We start from the raw sequence: 18,700 nt of genomic DNA, 5'->3' as shown, positions 1-18,700 counted from the left end.
CTGCTGTCGGGGGCATTGTAAAATCCAATGAATTCAGAGTGAATCTCCAATTTCTCATCCACATACTGCAGCGTCAATGAGAACTGTTCTATTGCACTGGAGTCGGTGGTACCATCAGCTGTGAGTCCATAGTACGGACTATTTCTGGCACGGGATACAATCTCACGTTGAATAGCGCAGGCACACTGTTGAATGACTTCATTCTGGATTGTGTCCGAGAGCCAGTTATTTCTACTCTCCATCCACTGTCTCTCTCCTGGGGGGTTGTAGGTACGTTCAAGCATCAGTTCATACAAAATGCCATCACGGGTGCTGCCACCCCGAAAAGCCACCCCCCTTCTTTCCCAAGAAGAGCACTGACCTGAACATCAGCTCCAAAACATGCCTTGCTGTGTCTTGAGTTTGGCGGGCAGCGTCAGATAAAAGGGAAGTAATTGGGGTGTTTTGTAGAGCAGCGATTTTTTTAAAATGGCATCACTATTGTTACACTATTAAGTTTAGACTTTTCATGCTCGTTGAATTTTCTATGGCTTTCCGCCAGTTTGTGAAGCCTCCCTTGACAAAACTACTGTCAAACCTTACACACTATGTTCATTGATGAAACGTTTCTCCACTGCTTTCACAGCTAAAACAGACAACGCGATAACTTTCCTCAATATAATGCAGCCACCTATAGTCCATGGGCCAGAGCCCAAAATTTCCTATTTCGGTACACTCAAGGTGGCAAAACTTACTTATAATTTTTGAAAGGATCCATGTCTGTAGATGATATTTTGGTATGATAACCATTCCTGAGTGGCAGCTGTATCACAGTTATCAGCTCATGAAGTTAACCACCCCCTAAAGTAAATTGCATTTTAGACACTGGTGCATATCCTGGTTTAGCCTCATGGTCAGGACATTTTTCAATGTTCTATAATATTGTCTTTGGTATCATTTTAAAGGGGACCTTCTTAGCTTTCATTCAAGCCCTGTTGTGGATATTTCTCACAAATATAGAGGTCACTTGAGCTCTTCAACCCATCAATAACACACATCTTTCTGCAATGTTCGCCTAAACTATATACTTTCTTTTAGCCCTGTGGCATCTAGGAATATCAGGGACACAAAACACAAAAACTTGAATAATCACAGGACTGTAAAGATTCAGGAAATGTATAATATACCCATACTATTTCATTGTGTGAGGTGATTGTGAACCTTAAATTAGAAGGGCATTATTACTAAGAAACTAACTAGACCAAAGCCAGTTAGTCCATGGGTCAGACCAGATATCGATATCACCCAAGGTGACACAACTTCACTGGTGCCATTTTATTTGGTACACTAACAGAAGTAAAATAATACATGATAACCTTTCCAAATGAGCAGCTATTTCATTTTTCTTTCAGGAAACCTGTTTCTGTGCCTCTCACGATTGTGTATTTGCCCAGATTTTTACAAATATAGCATTTCAACACCCCTGGTACTGATTAGCCTAGCTTAAACTCTGGGACAGTTCTTAGTTGGCCAACAACCAAGGATAACTAGTACTGTGTACTTCCATTCATTGTGCTAAGCTAGGCTAACGTGCAGCCAGATAGCTTTCTACTAAACACATATAGAGGAAACTGGTATCTATCTTCTTGTCTCACTCTGGAGAAGATTGTAAGCTAATTTCCCATAATGTTAGCATGTTCTTTTAATGTATATGTTAATATGATTAGTTAAAGTGGCTACGAGGAACTTTCATCTTGTGTTGATTTTAGCGGCCTCATGTGGACAAAATACAGCTGTTGCATAGCAACTAGGTAATGTATCTATTTGTGGCTATGTAAGATAAATAATGGTAATATGACGCTGGTGAAGCAAAGTAAACTTTGTTTTAGTAGTGTTCATACACCTAAGTTACATGTATTTGTTTGTATGTGGCAGGTGAAAACTGACTGAATATGGCCACTGGTGAACAAGCAAGTTTTTACCCAATACCAAAGCGCCCACGGGTGGAGTGCATTATCCACTGTTCTGATGATACAGATAAGCTGGTTTCACTACAAAGTGTCGACTCAAGGAGAACTCTGCTCAGGGCAGCTCAGATACGAAATCATGCACCAGTTTTGAAACTGGCAAAAGACATTCCTGAGGGACAGATTCCAGCAATCTACTACCACAGAAAGTGTCGCAGTATCTTCACTATGAAGCAAATTCTTGATGGCCTCCTTGCAAAAGAAAAGAAAAGTTGTGTCTCTGCTGAAGAGAAACAATCTAAGAGAGTAGCTCGACATGCTCCAAGTACATCTAGGACTTATGATGCAGAGTGCATATTTTGTCAGAAAAACAGCAAATATTCCAAGAGACAGAATACGAGAGAAGTACTGGTGCAGTGTCGAGAACTGCGAGCTGATGCAAAGATCAGGAGTGCAGCCACAAAGAAAAAGGACAGCTGAATCCTTGCCATTGTGAGTAGAGACCTTGTAGCAGCTGAAGGGCACTACCACAGGTCATGCTATAGACTTTACACCAAAGAAGAGGTTTCCAAAGGAGAGGTTGCCAGCAATGAAGATGATGATGCTGCAGCCCAGTATGAAGCTGCTGTGAATAAGGCATACAATGAGCTGTTCCTCTTCATCAGGATGGAGCTTTTTGGCAATCCTCAAGTGATGACAATGACTGATCTCTCTTCTAGACTGGTAGCTTCAATGAACTCCCAAGGCATTGCCCAAGTCAAGGAATCAACCAAGAAGCACATAAGGCGAAACCTGGAGAGTGAGTTTGCTGGAGCCTTGCAGATATTCCCTGATGAGAAAGGAAAATTCCTCCTCTATCCCGATAACTTGTCCATGAGGGAACTTGCCAAAGAAAATCAGTCTCTCAAAAGGGAGCTGCAGACCCTAAAAAGTGTCAGTGCACAAGATGTTATAGCCAAAGCAGCCATCAAATTGAGAGCAGACATTAAAAGTCAAGATGTTCCTCAAACCTGGCCGCCTGAAGTCAAACCAGAAGCAGAATGTCCTACCATTCCAGAGTTGCTCATTATCTTCCTGTACTCTCTACTCACAGGCTCAAATGATCCTGATCATGCATCCCAGAGAGTGCAGTGCCTTCTGCAGTCATTTGGCCATGACATAGTATATGCAGTGACATGTGGAAATACCAAGCCTTCCAAGCACATTGTTCTGCCATTCAGTGTCAAATCGTTGACAGGAAATGTAGAGTTGATAAACATCCTCAACCGACTTGGTCACAGTGTGTCCTATTCACAGATGGAAGAGATCAACACTGCCCTGTGTCTCCAGAAACTCTCATCATCAGGAAGTGGCATTGCCCTTCCAGCTAACATCCATCCTGGCATATTCACAACTTTAGCCTGGGACAATATCGACCGTCTTGAAGAAACTGTCAGTGGTGAGGGAACATCTCACAGAGTCAATGGGATTGCTGTGCAAGCAAAGCCAGTCAACCCACTTCCTGTCCAACCCATGCCCACTGTTCCCAAAACAAAGAAGAGAAGCATTGATGGACCCCCACCAATGTTACCAACTTACAATGCTGGACAACGGGTAGGGCCACCACAAAGCAAAAAGTCAGATGCCGATACTGCAGCCAATACTAAGCTTGCCAGAGAGAAAAACCTTCTTTGGGTCCTAGCACGCATGTCACAACAAGAAGAACAGTCAGTCAGCAGCTGGACAGGCTTCAACATCCTGACTCGAGGAGAGATGACGGTCATCCCCGACAATATAGGCTATCTGCCTACCATCAATGCTCCAGCGACACAAATGTCTACTGTCGACGAGGTGCTTAACCAGTCACTGAGCTCATGCAGTGCTTAGGCCTGAGGAAGATTGTCTGTGTCTTTGACCAAGCCCTGTATGCGAAGGCTGTCGAGATCACATGGAAACACCATGACAAGTTCCATGATATCATCGTTAGGCTTGGGGTATTCCACACCATCTGCACACTGCTGGCAATAATAGGAAAGCGTTTCCAAGATGCTGGACTCAAAGACCTCTGCATTGAGTCTGGCATGATTGCAGAAGGCTCAATTGCTGGTGTTATGGATGGCCGCAAGTACAACAGGGCAGTGCGACTACACAAGCTCCTGTATGAGGCTCTCATGCGACTGACCTTGAATGGTTTCCTGTCCTGGTTGGAAGAAACTCACAGGAATGACATGGTTCACCTGAATGAGACACTGAAGACCATTGACAGCCTTGGGAAAGAAGTCTCACAAAATGCTTTGAAGAAGGTCCTCGAGAACAGCTCTTGTACACGCATCATGGATCTATTTGAAGTCTACCGTGAGTTCCTTAGAGGTGGAAACGGCAGCCTCTCGAACTTCTGGATGTCCTATTTGGACATGGTTGAAATCTTGTTGGGGCTCATCCGAGCATCCAGAGAGGGAGACTGGATGCTACACTTGGCTAGCATTCGAGCAATGATCCCATGGTGCTTTGCTTATGACAGGATGAATTATGCACGCTACCTCCCCTACTACTACGCCCAGATGTCTGAGCTGCCCATCACACACCCAGATGTGTACACAGAATTCATGGAAGGAGGCTTCTCAGTCCAACTGGGCTCCACCAATCCCTTTGGCCGAATCCCTGTTGACCAAGCTATAGAAGAAACGGTGAACAAAGACACCCAAACAGCTGGAGGGACAAAGGGATTAAGCTTGAAGCCAGGAGCTGTGACCAAATATTATCTCACAGCTGAGTATAGAAGCATGTACCTCAGACAGCTGAGAGACCTGACAGGTCAAGGCAGGTGCAAATGGTCTCATCCAGATCTACAGAGTCCAAGGATCAAGAGAGATGAAGCAGATGTCCAGTCTCTCATGGACCTTATGGAGAATAACTGGCTCAATCCTATGTCCCCTGATGAGATTGATTTGGTTAGCCTCTCCACTGGCAACATGGCTCCACCTGATGTGACCATAGATCTCTTGAGAGCTCTTGAGAAAGGAGAAGAGGCCTACCAAGCATTCCAGCAAACAAGGTTAGATGCAGACCCACCACCTGTGAAATTCCACGACAAGATGACCAAGCAAAGTCTGAAAACATTCTCCAATGTCAGCACAAAACAAGCTCATGGAAAGAAAGCACAGGATGTGGTTCTGAAGGCAGATAGAAACCTTTTCAGTCACATGATCCTGGTGGCTGAAAGCAGGAAGGTGAATCTGAAGGATGTCCTTGCCTACCCATTGGGCCCACTACCATGGGCACTGGCAAATGCTGATGGGTCCTTACGAAAAACAAACAAGGCTGCACTTGCCAGAGAGCTTGAAAAGAATGTATCTCCTGCTGAAGACATCCCAATCCCATCTACTTCCGTCATTGATGGAATGAGCCTGGTCCAAAAAATGAATGGCAACAACAAAACCTTTGCACAGGTGGCAGAGTCAGCCTTGACCCAGGTCCTCCATGAGGGAGCACAGAGTGGGAGGATTGATGTTGTTTTTGATGTCTATCACCAGACTTCGATCAAAGATGCTGAACGACTGAACCGGGGTGGAGACATCACTCTCCAGTACAAGAATCTTGCAGGGGGACACCACGTCCAGCAGTGAAGAAAATTTCTGTGCAGTTCCTCCAACAAGACCAGTCTCATCAAGTTTCTGGTGGAAGAGTGGAAACTCCCACGATACAGAGCTATGCTGCATGGCAAGGTGTTGTACATGACCTGTGAGGAAACCTGCTACAAGTTGACAGAAGATGGGTGTGAGGAAGCAGCAGAACTGCACTCCACACATGAAGAAGCTGACACCTGTCTGCTCCTGCATGCATTGCATGCAGCAAATGCGGGCTCAAAGTCCGTTATCATCACAGCTGAGGACACTGATGTCATGGTGCTTTGTCTTGGCTTCCAGAAGGACATCACCTGTCCCATCTACCAGAAGTGTGGGACTCAGAACCGCACACGGTTTGTCGACATCACCAAACTGGCAAGTTCACTTGGAGACAGCATCTGTGACAGCCTAATTGGCTTACATGCCTTCACACTGTCAGTGCATTCGCTGGTCGAGGGAAGCTGAATGCCCTGAAAATAGTGAGAAAGCACACTTCCTGCCAAGAGACTTTTAGTCAACTGGGACAGACATGGAATGTGAGTGATGAGCTGTTCCAGAAAATTGAGCAGTTCACCTGTCGGATGTCTGTTGCTAATAGCAGCACTGCTGAGGTGAACAAACTGCGTTACCAGCTCTTCTGCACCAAAAGGGGAGAGGTTGAGTCCAGCCAGCTGCCACCATGTAGAGACTGTCTCTTTATGCATGTTCAACGAGCCAACTATCAGGCAGCAATATGGAAGTGCTGTCTGCAGGCTAACCCTGTGGTGCCAAGCCCTACTGAGTATGGATGGACAGACGATGAAGGCAAGCTGGCCATTTACTGGATGCGCTCCCCACCTGCACCAGATGTGGTCTTGGAAATGCTAACATGCAAGTGTGTGCATTCATGCAAAATGCCAAGCTGCATGTGCCTGTCAAATGGACTTCCATGCACAGACATGTGCAGGTTACAGACCTGCAGTAACCAAAAACAGCAGGATGGTCCAGAACCGGACTTTGAACTTGGGGAGTCAGATGATGAGAGAAACGAGCAGTTTGATGAATGACAGTGTGATGATTCTGATGGTATTACTGTGGTAGTAGTCTATTGACGCACAGGATGTTGATTCTGGACTTGGTTACCCAGAGCTTGATAACAATAATGTAACCATATTCACATATACCCATTACCCTACCCATTACCATTACATATACCCACTAATGATATGGGATTACATGTATCATTGACTAAGTATATGTAAATGTCAATGTTGTTTAAAATATTAAAATAGTTCATTACCTCACTATGGTATTCCTTTTTATCATGTATTTTGATTGTGTATTTAAACAAATGTATAGAGACCAGTTTGTGACCTAACTGGCTTTGGTCTAGTTCTCATTTAAGGCTCACAATCACCTCACACAATGAAATAGTATGGGTATATTATACATTTCCTGAATCTTTACAGTCCTGTGAGTATTCCAGTTTTTGTGTTTTGTGTCCCTGATATTCCTAGATGCCACAGGGCTAAAAGAAAGTATATAGTTTAGGCGAACATTGCAGAAAGATGTGTGTTATTGACGGGTTGAAGAGCTCAAGTGACCTCTATATTTGTGAGAAATATCCACAACAGGGCTTGAATGAAAGCTAAGAAGGTCCCCTTTAAAATGATACCAAAGACAATATTATAGAACATTGAAAAATGTCCTGACCATGAGGCTAAACCAGGATATGTACCAGCGTCTAAAATGCAATTTAGTTTAGCGGGTGGTTAACTTCATGAGCTGATAACTGTGATACAGCTGCCACTCAGGAATGGTTATCATACCAAAATATCATCTACAGACATGGATCCTTTCAAAAATTATAAGTAAGTTTTGCCACCTTGAGTGTACCGAAATATCGTCTGGCCCATGGACTACTACATTTGCGGAGTGATTGCCTCGACTGAAACCACGTTAGCGCTAGCATTTCGTCCCGCTACTGCCGCGACGTTAGCTTGAATTGGCGCTTCGGAGGCGCTGCAGCTGCTGCTGGTAGGCCTATTCGGCTTAGCTCCAAGTCTGCTTCCTCCTCCTTGATCCGCCAGCTCGAGGCTCAACCTCTTTTTGTCTTTTTTGGGCTCCCCAAAAAAACTCAGAAATGCGTTTTTGCGCCATTTGGACTGGTGTTCAGACACTTGACCTGACTGAGTCACTGACGGGTGCCGTCATGAGAAAATTGCTGCTTGTTGTCATTGTGACTTTTTGCAGTCAAGTCATTAACGTTTCCAATGAATTTGAATGAATAGACGAATTAATAAATAAATTTTTTTGTTAAAACATTTTTATTTATTTATCTTTTACCCCCCCCCGCCATTTTTTTCAATTGGGCTCCACGCCAGGGCACCCCTACTTCCGGCGGCACTGGGTCCAGCCATAGGTTTTGATCCAGTCTGGTTTATTTACCAATGAAAACGCTATTAGACCACAACAGAGCAGCCAAGGTTGTAAGAGTAAACTATTTTTCTAACCTGGGGTTATGTCTACGTGGCCTCTTTTAGAAAGCTGATCTATCAAGCTGTTAATACTGCAGCCAGCAACAGCAGCTCTGTTCATTCCAGAGAGGATTGTAAGACGTTTTTGTATTTCTTTACGAACAGAGTTGATAATTTATAGGAACCTGGATTACACCATCTTCCTCAAATCTGAATGGGGGGAGGGGGGTGTCATGTACCGGTTTGGCATGTAAGGGCATCCGTATGTATGTGACGCCACCTGTTGATGTGGGGAGAAGCGCGAGGAATATTGTTCGGGCAGTCTTGCAATACGGTGGAATAAAGCAAGCCACGTTAGGCATTGTGTAATAACGGTGTGCCTAATCATTTATAATCAACGACACCTAAATAAGCATATAGGTGGGAATAACGGATCAGAACAATGGCGACGAGTGATGTACCGAGCCTAAGCTAAGTGATGAGCTAAAGTTCGTAACGTTTAGTTAGATCTGAAGTGTAGCTAACAGTTGTAGCTAGCTAGCGCGGCAGCATGGAAAAGACAGCATGCGTACCGGCGTTTTATTGCTACTCCGACCCGGCGACTTTGGGGCCGCGGTGGACAAGATGGCTAATGTCATTTGAACTGTTTGCTGATGGGAAAGGTCTGATCATCGATGATAACACCGAGGATGCAGTGAAGCAGCGCCGGAGAGCACTTCTTCTGCATCACGCAGGTCCAGACACACAGGACATCTTTTCAACTTTGGACGGCACCGGAGAGGTGACTGATTATGATGCCGCTGTTGCAGCTTTGAACAGATATTTAGTGCCTCAAGTAAATGCTACATTCGCCCGCCAGACATTTCAGAAAATCTCTCAGAATCAAGGGGAGACAGTACAACAATTCGCTACACGCTTGAGACGTGCGGCAAAAGACTGCGGTTTTGGTGGAGACACAGACGATCAGATTAGAGACGCAATTGTAAGCAAATGCACGTCAAGTTATACTCGCCGTAGACTCCTTGAGGAGCGTGGTTTGGTGCTTGCTCGTGCTCTCGAGTTGGCGGCACAGTGTGAACAAATTGAAGAACAAATGGCGGAGATGTCTGTGAGGGAGGGGAAAGCAGAGGCGACTGTGAGTCGTGTCTCACAGAAAGGAGGGAAATATCAGGAGAGAGGACAAGGGAGACCGGGCGCGGATAGAGGAAAAACGGACAAAATGGACAAAACGTGTTTTAGATGTGGACATTCAGACCACTTTGGGAAAGACCCCAATTGTCCAGCGCGCGGCCAAACGTGTCGCAAATGCAATGGTAGAGACCATTTCGCAAAGCAATGCAAAACAAAAGGTGCAACAGGAAAGGAAAAAGTGCATAAAATAGAGTTGGAAGAACATGATTATGCCTTTGTATTGAGTGATACAAACAAGTCAGATAGGCTCAACATAAATGTGGGAGGAGTTAGCTTGAAGATGCTTGTCGACTCCGGGGTTACTTGCAATGTGATAGACGAAAAGACCTGGGAGGGTTTAAAGTCAGAGAAAATTAGGTGCCACTCATATGTCCCAAAGCCGGAAAGGAAACTATTTTCTTATTCATCTAACCAACCTCTACCCATTAAAGGGGCGTTCACATGCAAAGTAAAAATAGGAGAACGCTGTGAACAAGCAGAATTCATAGTAATCAGAGGTGATGGAGAACCACTACTAGGAAAAGAGTTGGCCATGAAACTAGGTGTACTGAAAATAGGTGCCAACATATCAGCCGTCAGAGACATGAACCGATCACTTCAGCAGCAGTACCCGACTGTATTTCAGGGGGTAGGGAAGCTGAAAACAAAACAGATAAAGCTACACATAGACCCAGAGGTGACACCAGTAGCACAGCCACTCAGGCGTATACCCTTCAACCTACGGGCGCCTGTGGAGGCCAAGATAAAAGACACTCCGTTTGAATTCGGTCCAGAACAGAAACAAGCGTTTGAGGCGCTGAAAGAGGGCTTAGCCAAAGCAGGAACACTAGCCTACTTTAACAAAGATGCACCGACCAAAATCATTGCAGATGCTAGTCCAGTGGGATTAGGAGCAGTGTTAGTACAGACCCAGAATGGAGAAAATGTTCCCATTTGTTATGTCAGTCGTGGTCCAACCGACTGTGAACGCAGGTATTCTCAGACAGAGAAAGAGGCCTTAGGTCTGGTATGGGCGTGTGAAAGGTTACACCCATACATCTATGGTAGACGATTTGACTTGGTTACAGACCACAAACCTCTTGAATCTATCTACAGCCCACGCTCGAAACCATGCGCTCGTATAGAGCGACGGGTCCTAAGGTTACAGCCTTATGATTTTAAAGTAGTACATATCTCGGGCAAAAAGAACATAGCAGACCCACTATCACGTCTGCTGGGGAACAGCGCACTGAAACAGAAACATGCACACGGATCCGACGAGTATGTGAGATTTGTTGCAGTGAGTGCCACACCCAGAGCATTGACAACCCGCGAGGTGGAGGAGGCATCAGCCCACGACGAGGAGCTGATCGAGGTGCGTAAAGCTATTGAGAGTGGACACTTTGAGAAGTGCGCAGCATATGCTGCGGTGGCTAGTGAGTTATGTGTAATAGGACAGTTGGGTCTACGTGGAACGCGTATTGTGCTGCCACAAGTACTGCGGGCACGCGCTCTCTCACTAGCACACGAAGGACACTTAGGAATGGTCGGAACTAAACAGCACCTCAGGAGCAAAGTCTGGTGGCCAACAATGGACAGAGCAGCCGAGAGACATTGTAGGTCATGCCACGGATGCCAAGTTGTTGCTCGGCCAGACGCACCGGAACCGTTAAGACCAACAGAGTTACCAGAGGGGCCCTGGCAAGATATTGCCATTGACTTACTCGGACCCCTGCCGACAGGTGACTCGATTCTAGTTGTAGTTGATTACTACAGCCGCTACTATGAGTATGACGTGTTAAAGTCCACAACCACGTCAACAGTGATAGACAGTCTAGAGACAATCTTCAGTCGACATGGACTTCCCGTCACACTGAGGTCGGACCAGGGTCCTCAGTTCAAATCAGAGGAGTTCAGTGAGTACTGTGACACCAACGGAATCAAGCATGTGAAAACAACGCCACGATGGGCGCAGGCGAACGGTGAGGAAGAACGTCAAAACGCCTCGCTGATGAAGAGGATTCGCATCGCTGTTTCAGATGGACTCAATTGGAAGCGAGAACTTAGAAAGTATGTGACAGTATACCGGAGCATCGATCACGCGACCACAGGGAAGAGTCCCGCGGAGTTGCTCTTCAAAAGAAAGATGAGGGGGAAGCTGCCAAGCATCACAGCAGCACACGCTGATCTGGAGGTAAGAGACAGAGACGCAGAACAGAAAGGACAATCAAAGATCTGTGCAGACGAACGGCATCACGCCAGGTACTCGGATGTCAGTGTCGGTGACACGGTCCTGGTGAGACAAGAAAAGACTGATAAACTGACAACACTATTCAACACAACGCCACACAAGGTGGTGAGCAAATCAGGAAACCAAGTTGTCGTCGAATCTCCAACCGGAGCCAGATACACACGGAACACAACATTCGTGAAGCGATACACCAGTACTCAGGAGACACCTGCCGGAGCAGAAGCATCACAGGATGCCGAGGACTGCACATCAAACAGAGAGACACTGGGTGCTCAAAACGCAGAGCGGAGCAACACCAGCAATGACACCCCGGGGGCAGACAGGCCTCCAAGAGAGAGACACGCTTGCCATCGAGGCTGGCAGACTATGATATGACGTAGACTGGAGAAATGTAAAAAAACTGTTGGGTCAAGTTCAGTGACGATTGTTGTTTGATGATGCAAATGTGAAATTAACATGTTAAAAAGTCTTATATGTTTACAGACTGTTCATAAGTGAATATGTGTTAATGGAGAATTAATACATGGTTCTAATTAAGGTGAAAGCATACATATGTGGTATGTGTTTTGGTTAGGAAAGTTTTGATACTGTCATTATATGAGTTCATATTTTTGAATTGAAAATAACCTGAAGTTTATTTCCCAGAAGGAGGGATGTCATGTACCGGTTTGGCATGTAAGGGCACCCGTATGTATGTGACGTCACCTGTTGATGTGGGGAGAAGCGCGAGGAATATTGTTCGGGCAGGCTTGCAATACGGTGGAATAAAGCAAGCCACGTTAGGCATTGTGTAATAACGGTGTGCCTAATCATTTATAATCGACACCTAAATAAGCATATAGGTGGGAATAACGGATCAGAACAGGGGGGTCATTCAACCAAGCACCTCAATTTTCCTTCTCCCTTTGGGGCGATCTTTAGTCAGTTGTTTCCTGCACATTATTCTGACTCATTAAAGGCCCATTGAAGCAGTTTTAGCTTCTTTTTTTCTTCAGTTTTTCTCTATTCTAGCACATTATTTCATATGTAAGAGTAAAGTTGTGGGTTTATAAAAAAAGAAAAAAAACAAGTGGAAAACAATTTATAACCAAGTAAAGGTGTTATGCTCGCGCACCAGAACCTGACCCGTGTGGCGAAACCCAAGACAGACAGACACGAGATGACTTAAGTCTACAAAGGGGGGGGTTTATTGTGGGAGGGAAATGTATGTTGAAAAAGGGCGTTCTGTTAGTGGGATGTGTGAATAAACTATGTGTGGTGTCCCGTGGTTTGCGTGTATAACTATGTGTGAGTGTTTTTAGCCAATGTGTGGTGTGGTATGTAAATGACCAGGAGGTGTTGACGAAATGTGCGTGCACCTGGCGAGAAAGTCCAGTCCGTGATCCAAGAGGGGTTGTCCGAGAAAGTCCAGGTCCGAGATCCGGGAAGTCGAGTCCGAAAGGAGGGGTCCAGGTAGAGGGACAAGGGGGGGAGATCGCAGCAGAGGTCCGGGGAGAAACGTAAAGGTCGCTGGGGACGAGGGAGCCGTGGAAATCGCGGAGGGAGAGTCGCAGGGTTCAATACGTCGAAGCACTGAGAGACGTTCTGGGAGGCTTTTTGTAGAAGGCTGCCTGATTGCCACAGGTGTGCCTGATGGATGATGGCAAACACCTGGTGCAGTGCAGCGCTCGTCTCAGAGCGCGAGCCGAGCGCTCGGATGTTTCCGGCACGTCCGAGCTGGGGGAGTGGCTTGAACGTGCCGGGGAGGCAGCTCGGGGCGGTGTAACCACAACAGGACCCCCCCTCCTACGGGAGACACCGGGCGACCGTCCGATGGCGTTGGCCCGATAGAACTCCTCCAGGAGTGCGGGGTCGGCCAGGTAGGACCGGGGAACCCAGCTGCGGTCCTCGGGCCCATAGCCAACCCAGTCTACCAGGTATTGGTACCCACGCCCCCGGCGGCGTACGGCGAGCAGCTGGTCGACATCCCAGACCATGTCACCACCGTCGAGGACCCTGGGGGGTGGAGGAGCTTGGACAGGGGGAGACAGGGGGCTGGTGGCTACCGGTTTGAGGCGCAAGACATGGAAGACGGGATGGATCTTGAGTGAGGTAGGGAGATGGAGACGCACCACCGAAGGGTTGACGATGCGGTCGATGGTGTAGGGACCGACGTAGCGGGGAGCCAGCTTCCGGTTGAGGGTAGGGAGGGGCAGGTCCCGGGCCAGGAGCCATACCCTCTGGCCAGGTCGATAAGCTGGGGCCGGCACTCTCCGCCGGTTGGCGCTGCGCCGGGCCCGCTCTGTAGCTCGCAACATAGCGGCCCGGGCGGTCTTCCAAACGCGCCGGCATCGGCGGAGATGGGCCCTCGTGGACGTGACCGCTACCTCCAACTCCTGATGGGGGAACAGAGGGGGTTGATAGCCCAGGGAACACTCGAAGGGGGACAAACCGGTAGCCGAACTCTCCATGGAGTTGAGCGAGTATTCCACCCAGGGCAGGTACTTGCTCCAGGAGGCGGGGTTGCTGGTGGTAACGCAACGCAAAGCCGCCTCCAGGGCTTGATTGGCCCGCTCTGCCTGCCCATTGGTCTGGGGGTGATACCCGGAGGAGAGGCTGACCGTGGCCCCAATCCCCTTACAGAAGGCCTGCCATACCTTCGAAGTGAACTGGGGACCACGGTCAGAGACAATGTCCAGGGGAATCCCATGAGGTCGGACGACGTGGGAGACGAGAAGGTCAGCCGTCTCGGCTGCAGAGGGGAGTTTGGTGAGGGCAACAAAATGGACGGCCTTGGAAAACCGGTCGACAATGGTCAGGATGGTGTCATTGCCTTGGGACACGGGGAGGCCAGTTACAAAGTCCAAGGCAATGTGGGACCAAGGTCGGCCGGGGACAGGAAGGGGGCGCAGGAGACCTGCTGGAGGGCGATGGAGAGCCTTGCTGCGGGCGCAGGCTGCCACGAACTCTCTGGTGTCTGCCTCCATGGTGGGCCACCAGAAACCCCTGCGGATGAAGGCCGCCGTTCGGTAGACACCGGGGTGGCAGGCAAGATGGCTGGAGTGGCCCCACTCCAGCACCTGGGGCGGCCCCACTCCAGCACCTGGGGCCGGACAGAGGGAGGCACAAATAGCCGGTTCCGGGGTCCATTGCCTGGGTCGGGATGGGCGCGCTGGGCCCTTACCACTGATTCGATGGCCCAGGTGACGGCGCCCACCACCCGGGCCGGGGGAAGGATGGTGTCTGGGGCGTCAGGGGACCCCTCGGGAAACAGACGGGAGAGGGCGTCTGCCCTGACGTTCTTGGTGCCCGGGCGGTAGGTGAGGGTGAAGTCGAACCGGCTGAAGAAGAGAGCCCAGCGCGCCTGCCTGGGGTTGAGCCTCTTAGCCGTCCGTACGTAGGTCAGGTTTTTGTGATCGGACCATACGATGAACGGCTGCCCTGCTCCCTCCAGCCAGTGTCTCCACTCCTCTAGGGCGGCGTGGACGGCCAGCAACTCCCTGTTGCCGATGTCATAATTCTTCTCCGCAGGACTGAAACGCCGGGAGAAGGCGCACGGGTGGATCTTCTGGTCCTCCTCCGACCGCTGGGAGAGGACGGCTCCGATGCCCGTGTCCGATGCGTCCACCTCCACGATGAACTGTCTGCACGGGTCCGGGTGGGCGAGCACCGGAGCCGTTGTGAACAGCCTCTTCAGGGCCAAGAAGGCGGCTTCCGCCACCGAGGTCCAGGAGAAGGGGCGGAGGTTGGAGGTGAGTGCAGTGAGGGGGGCGGCCACACGGCTGAACCCCCTGATGAAGCGCCGGTAGAAGTTTGCAAACCCCAGGAAGCGCTGGAGTTGCGTCCTGTTGGTGGGCCGTGCCCACTCCACCGCTCGGGTCTTCCTGGGGTCAGTGCGGACGAGCCCCTTCTCCACGATGTGGCCAAGGAACTCCACGGAGGCGGAGTGGAACACGCACTTCTCGGCTTTCACGAAGAGCCTGTTCTCCAGCAGCCGTTGGAGGACCAGGCGGACATGCTGGTGGTGTTCCTCCTCAGTCCTGGAGAACACGAGTATGTCATCCAGGTACACCACCGCGAACGTGTTCAGCATGTCCCGGAGCACGTCGTTGACCAATGCCTGGAAGACGGCCGGGGCGTTGGTGAGGCCGAAGGGCATAACGAGGTACTCGAAATGCCCTAGGTGGGTGTTGTAGGCCGTCTTCCATTCATCCCCTTCCCGGATGCGCACCAGGTGGTACGCGCTGCGCAGGTCCAGCTTCGTGAACACCGTGGCGTGAGTGAGTGGCTCGAACGTGGAACTCATAAGGGGGAGTGGGTATTTATTTTTCACCATGATATTAACATTCGATAATCTATGCAAGGCCTCAGGCTGCCCTCCTTCTTTGCCACAAAAAAGAAGCCCGCCGCCACCGGGGAAGACGAGGGCCTTATGATTCCTGAGGCCAGGGACTCTGATATAATTGCGCATAGCCTCCTTCTCTGGGACGGAGAGGTTATACAACCGACCGGTGGGAAGGGCGGCCCCGGGAAAGAGATCTATGGCACAATCATAGGGACGGTGAGGGGGGAGGGAAAGTGCACTCTCTTTACTAAATACAGGGGCTAAATCGTGATAAATGGAAGGAACACCAGTGAGATCCGTGGGAGGAGGCACGGGTCTGAGGCCGCTGGACGGGGAGTGGGCGGAGCGAAGGCAGTTGGCATGACACGCAACGCTCCAACCCAAAATCCGCCCAGTAGACCAAGAGATGTAGGGATCGTGCCGTTCCAACCACGGTCTTCCTAACACCAGGGGCGCGCAAAACCAAGAAACGGATAGCTTCCACGTGATTACCCGAAAGAGTGAGGGTGAGGGAAGCAGTGCTGTGTGTGATTTTACCAAGTGAACGTCCATCTAGGGCTTGGGCTGTGAGGGGTGTGTCTAGGGGGACGAGTGGAATGCCGGCCTGCCGGGCCAGCGAGGTGTCCATCAAACACTCGTCCGCCCCCGAATCCAGGAGTGCACCAACAGACAGTGAGCGGTTACCCCAGGTGAGAGTGACCGGAAAAAGGTGGTTGTGCTCCTTCTTGGGCTGGGGCTGAGGAAGGGTCGTCAGACTCACTAGGACACCCCTCACTAGTGAGCCGGGTCTTTTTGGGCGAGTCGGGCAGGCCTTGATATAGTGGCCCGACCTCCCGCAGTAGAGGCAGAGGTGGCCATGCATCCTCTGCTCCCTAACTTCCAGCGGGAGCCGTGACCGACCCAACTGCATGGGCTCCTCCTCCGGCCTGGATCCAGAAGCCACCCAGGGTTGCGAGGGGGAGTGTGAGGGTGGAGAGAGCCCACGGGACGCTGACCCAGGGAAGGCACCGGTAGGACGGACGGGGGTTGGTCTATGGGAGGGGCCAGCGCGCGGGGCGCGTTCCTGGCGCCGCTCCCGCAGCCGTTCGTCCACCTGGAGGGCGAGGGTGACGAGCTCGTTGAAGGAGGCAGGGCGGTCCCGAACGATAAGATCTTTGATGGGCTCGCTCAGCCCCCTCCTGTACGCGCTCTTGAGCGCAGTGTCATCCCACCCACTGTCTGCCGCGAGTATCCTTACCTCCAGGGAATACTCTGCCACCGACCTGGCTCCCTGTTGGATGGAATGGAGGCGGCCGGCAGCGTCCTGCCCGTCAGCTGGGTGGTCGAACACCAGATTGAACTCGCGGCGGAAGGCACCATAGTCCGAGGCGAGCTGCTCGGTATGGCCTACCGCCGCTATGGCCCAGCTGAGGGCTTTGCCGGTGAGGAGGGACATGACAAGGGCTACCTTGGTCTCTCCTGTCCTATACCTAGCTGGCTGGTGTTTGAACAGGAGCTCACACTGACCAAGGAAACCCCTGCACAGCTCGAACTCCCCACCGAAGGCCTTGGGGCAGGGGAGGTTAGGCTCGCACCGGGGGTCCAGTGGGGGTTGACTCGGAGGGGGAACGTCGGGACCAGGAACGGGGAAACCGGAGGCCAGGGCAGGGTGGTCGCTCATCCTGGAGACCGCTGTGGAGAGTGCAGCGATCTGCGCGGTGAGGGCATCTAACGTGCTCGTCGCGGCCTGGGAGCCGGACTGAAGATCGCTGATCTCTCCGGTGACACGGGTGAAGGCAGTAGTAAGCTCTGAGCAGAGAGAGGCAAGTTGGCAACTGTGACTTCTTACTACTGCCTCTAGGGGGACGGGGCTCAGGGGCGTCACAGGGACCGTCCGCTCCTTGGGTTTGCCTGGGTCCATAATGGCTTCGACGTTCTGTTATGCTCGCGCACCAGAACCTGACCCGTGTGGCGAAACCCAAGACAGACAGACACGAGATGACTTCTAAGTCTACAAAGGGGGGTTTTATTGTGGGAGGGAAATGTATGGTGAAAAAGGGCGTTCTGTTAGTGGGATGTGTGAATAAACTGTGTGGTGTCCCGTGGTTTGCGTGTATAACTGTGTGAGTGTTTTTAGCCAATGTGTGGTGCGGTATGTAAATGACCAGGAGGTGTTGACGAAATGTGCGTGCACCTGGCGAGAAAGTCCAGTCCGTGATCCAAGAGGGGTTGTCCGAGAAAGTCCAGGTCCGAGATCCGGGAAGTCGAGTCCGAAAGGAGGGGTCCAGGTAGAGGGACAAGGGGGGAGATCGCAGCAGAGGTCCGGGGAGAAACGTGAAGGTCGCTGGAGACGCGGGGAGCCGTGGAAATCGCGGAGGGAGAGTCGCAGGGTTCAATACGTCGAAGCACTGAGAGACGTTCTGGGAGGCTTTTTGTAGAAGGCTGCCTGATTGCCACAGGTGTGCCTGATGGATGATGGCAAACACCTGGTGCAGTGCAGCGCTCGTCTCAGAGCGCGAGCCGAGCGCTCGGATGTTTCCGGCACGTCCGAGCTGGGGGAGTGGCTTGAACGTGCCGGGGAGGCAGCTCGCGGCGGTGTAACCACAAAAAAAGGCAAATAATTCCATGTCACATTCTCTCATTTGAAGAATTTCATTGGAACAAGTGTCTGAGGAAATTTCAGACAGAGGCTGTTTACGAGTGGAAATAGACAAATTTATCAAGCCCATTGGACGGATACACACGCACGCACGCACGCACACGCACACAGACACACACACTTAAGAAAAGTATTCTTTCAAGCATTTTTGTAAACAAATCATCCCAGAATTTTCTATTTTTACTCTCTCTTTTAATTCATTCTGACAGGCTGGGTGGATCCAAGGATGAGGCCGCGTAAATATCTGGTTATCCTCATCGATACACACACGCATGTTGAACTTTTGGACCTGGTTATTCTCATCGATACA

The sequence above is a fragment of the Lampris incognitus genome, chromosome 3, assembly GCF_029633865.1.
Source record: "Lampris incognitus isolate fLamInc1 chromosome 3, fLamInc1.hap2, whole genome shotgun sequence".
Taxonomy (NCBI): domain Eukaryota; kingdom Metazoa; phylum Chordata; class Actinopteri; order Lampriformes; family Lampridae; genus Lampris; species Lampris incognitus.
Note: the sequence above shows the minus strand (reverse complement) of the source record.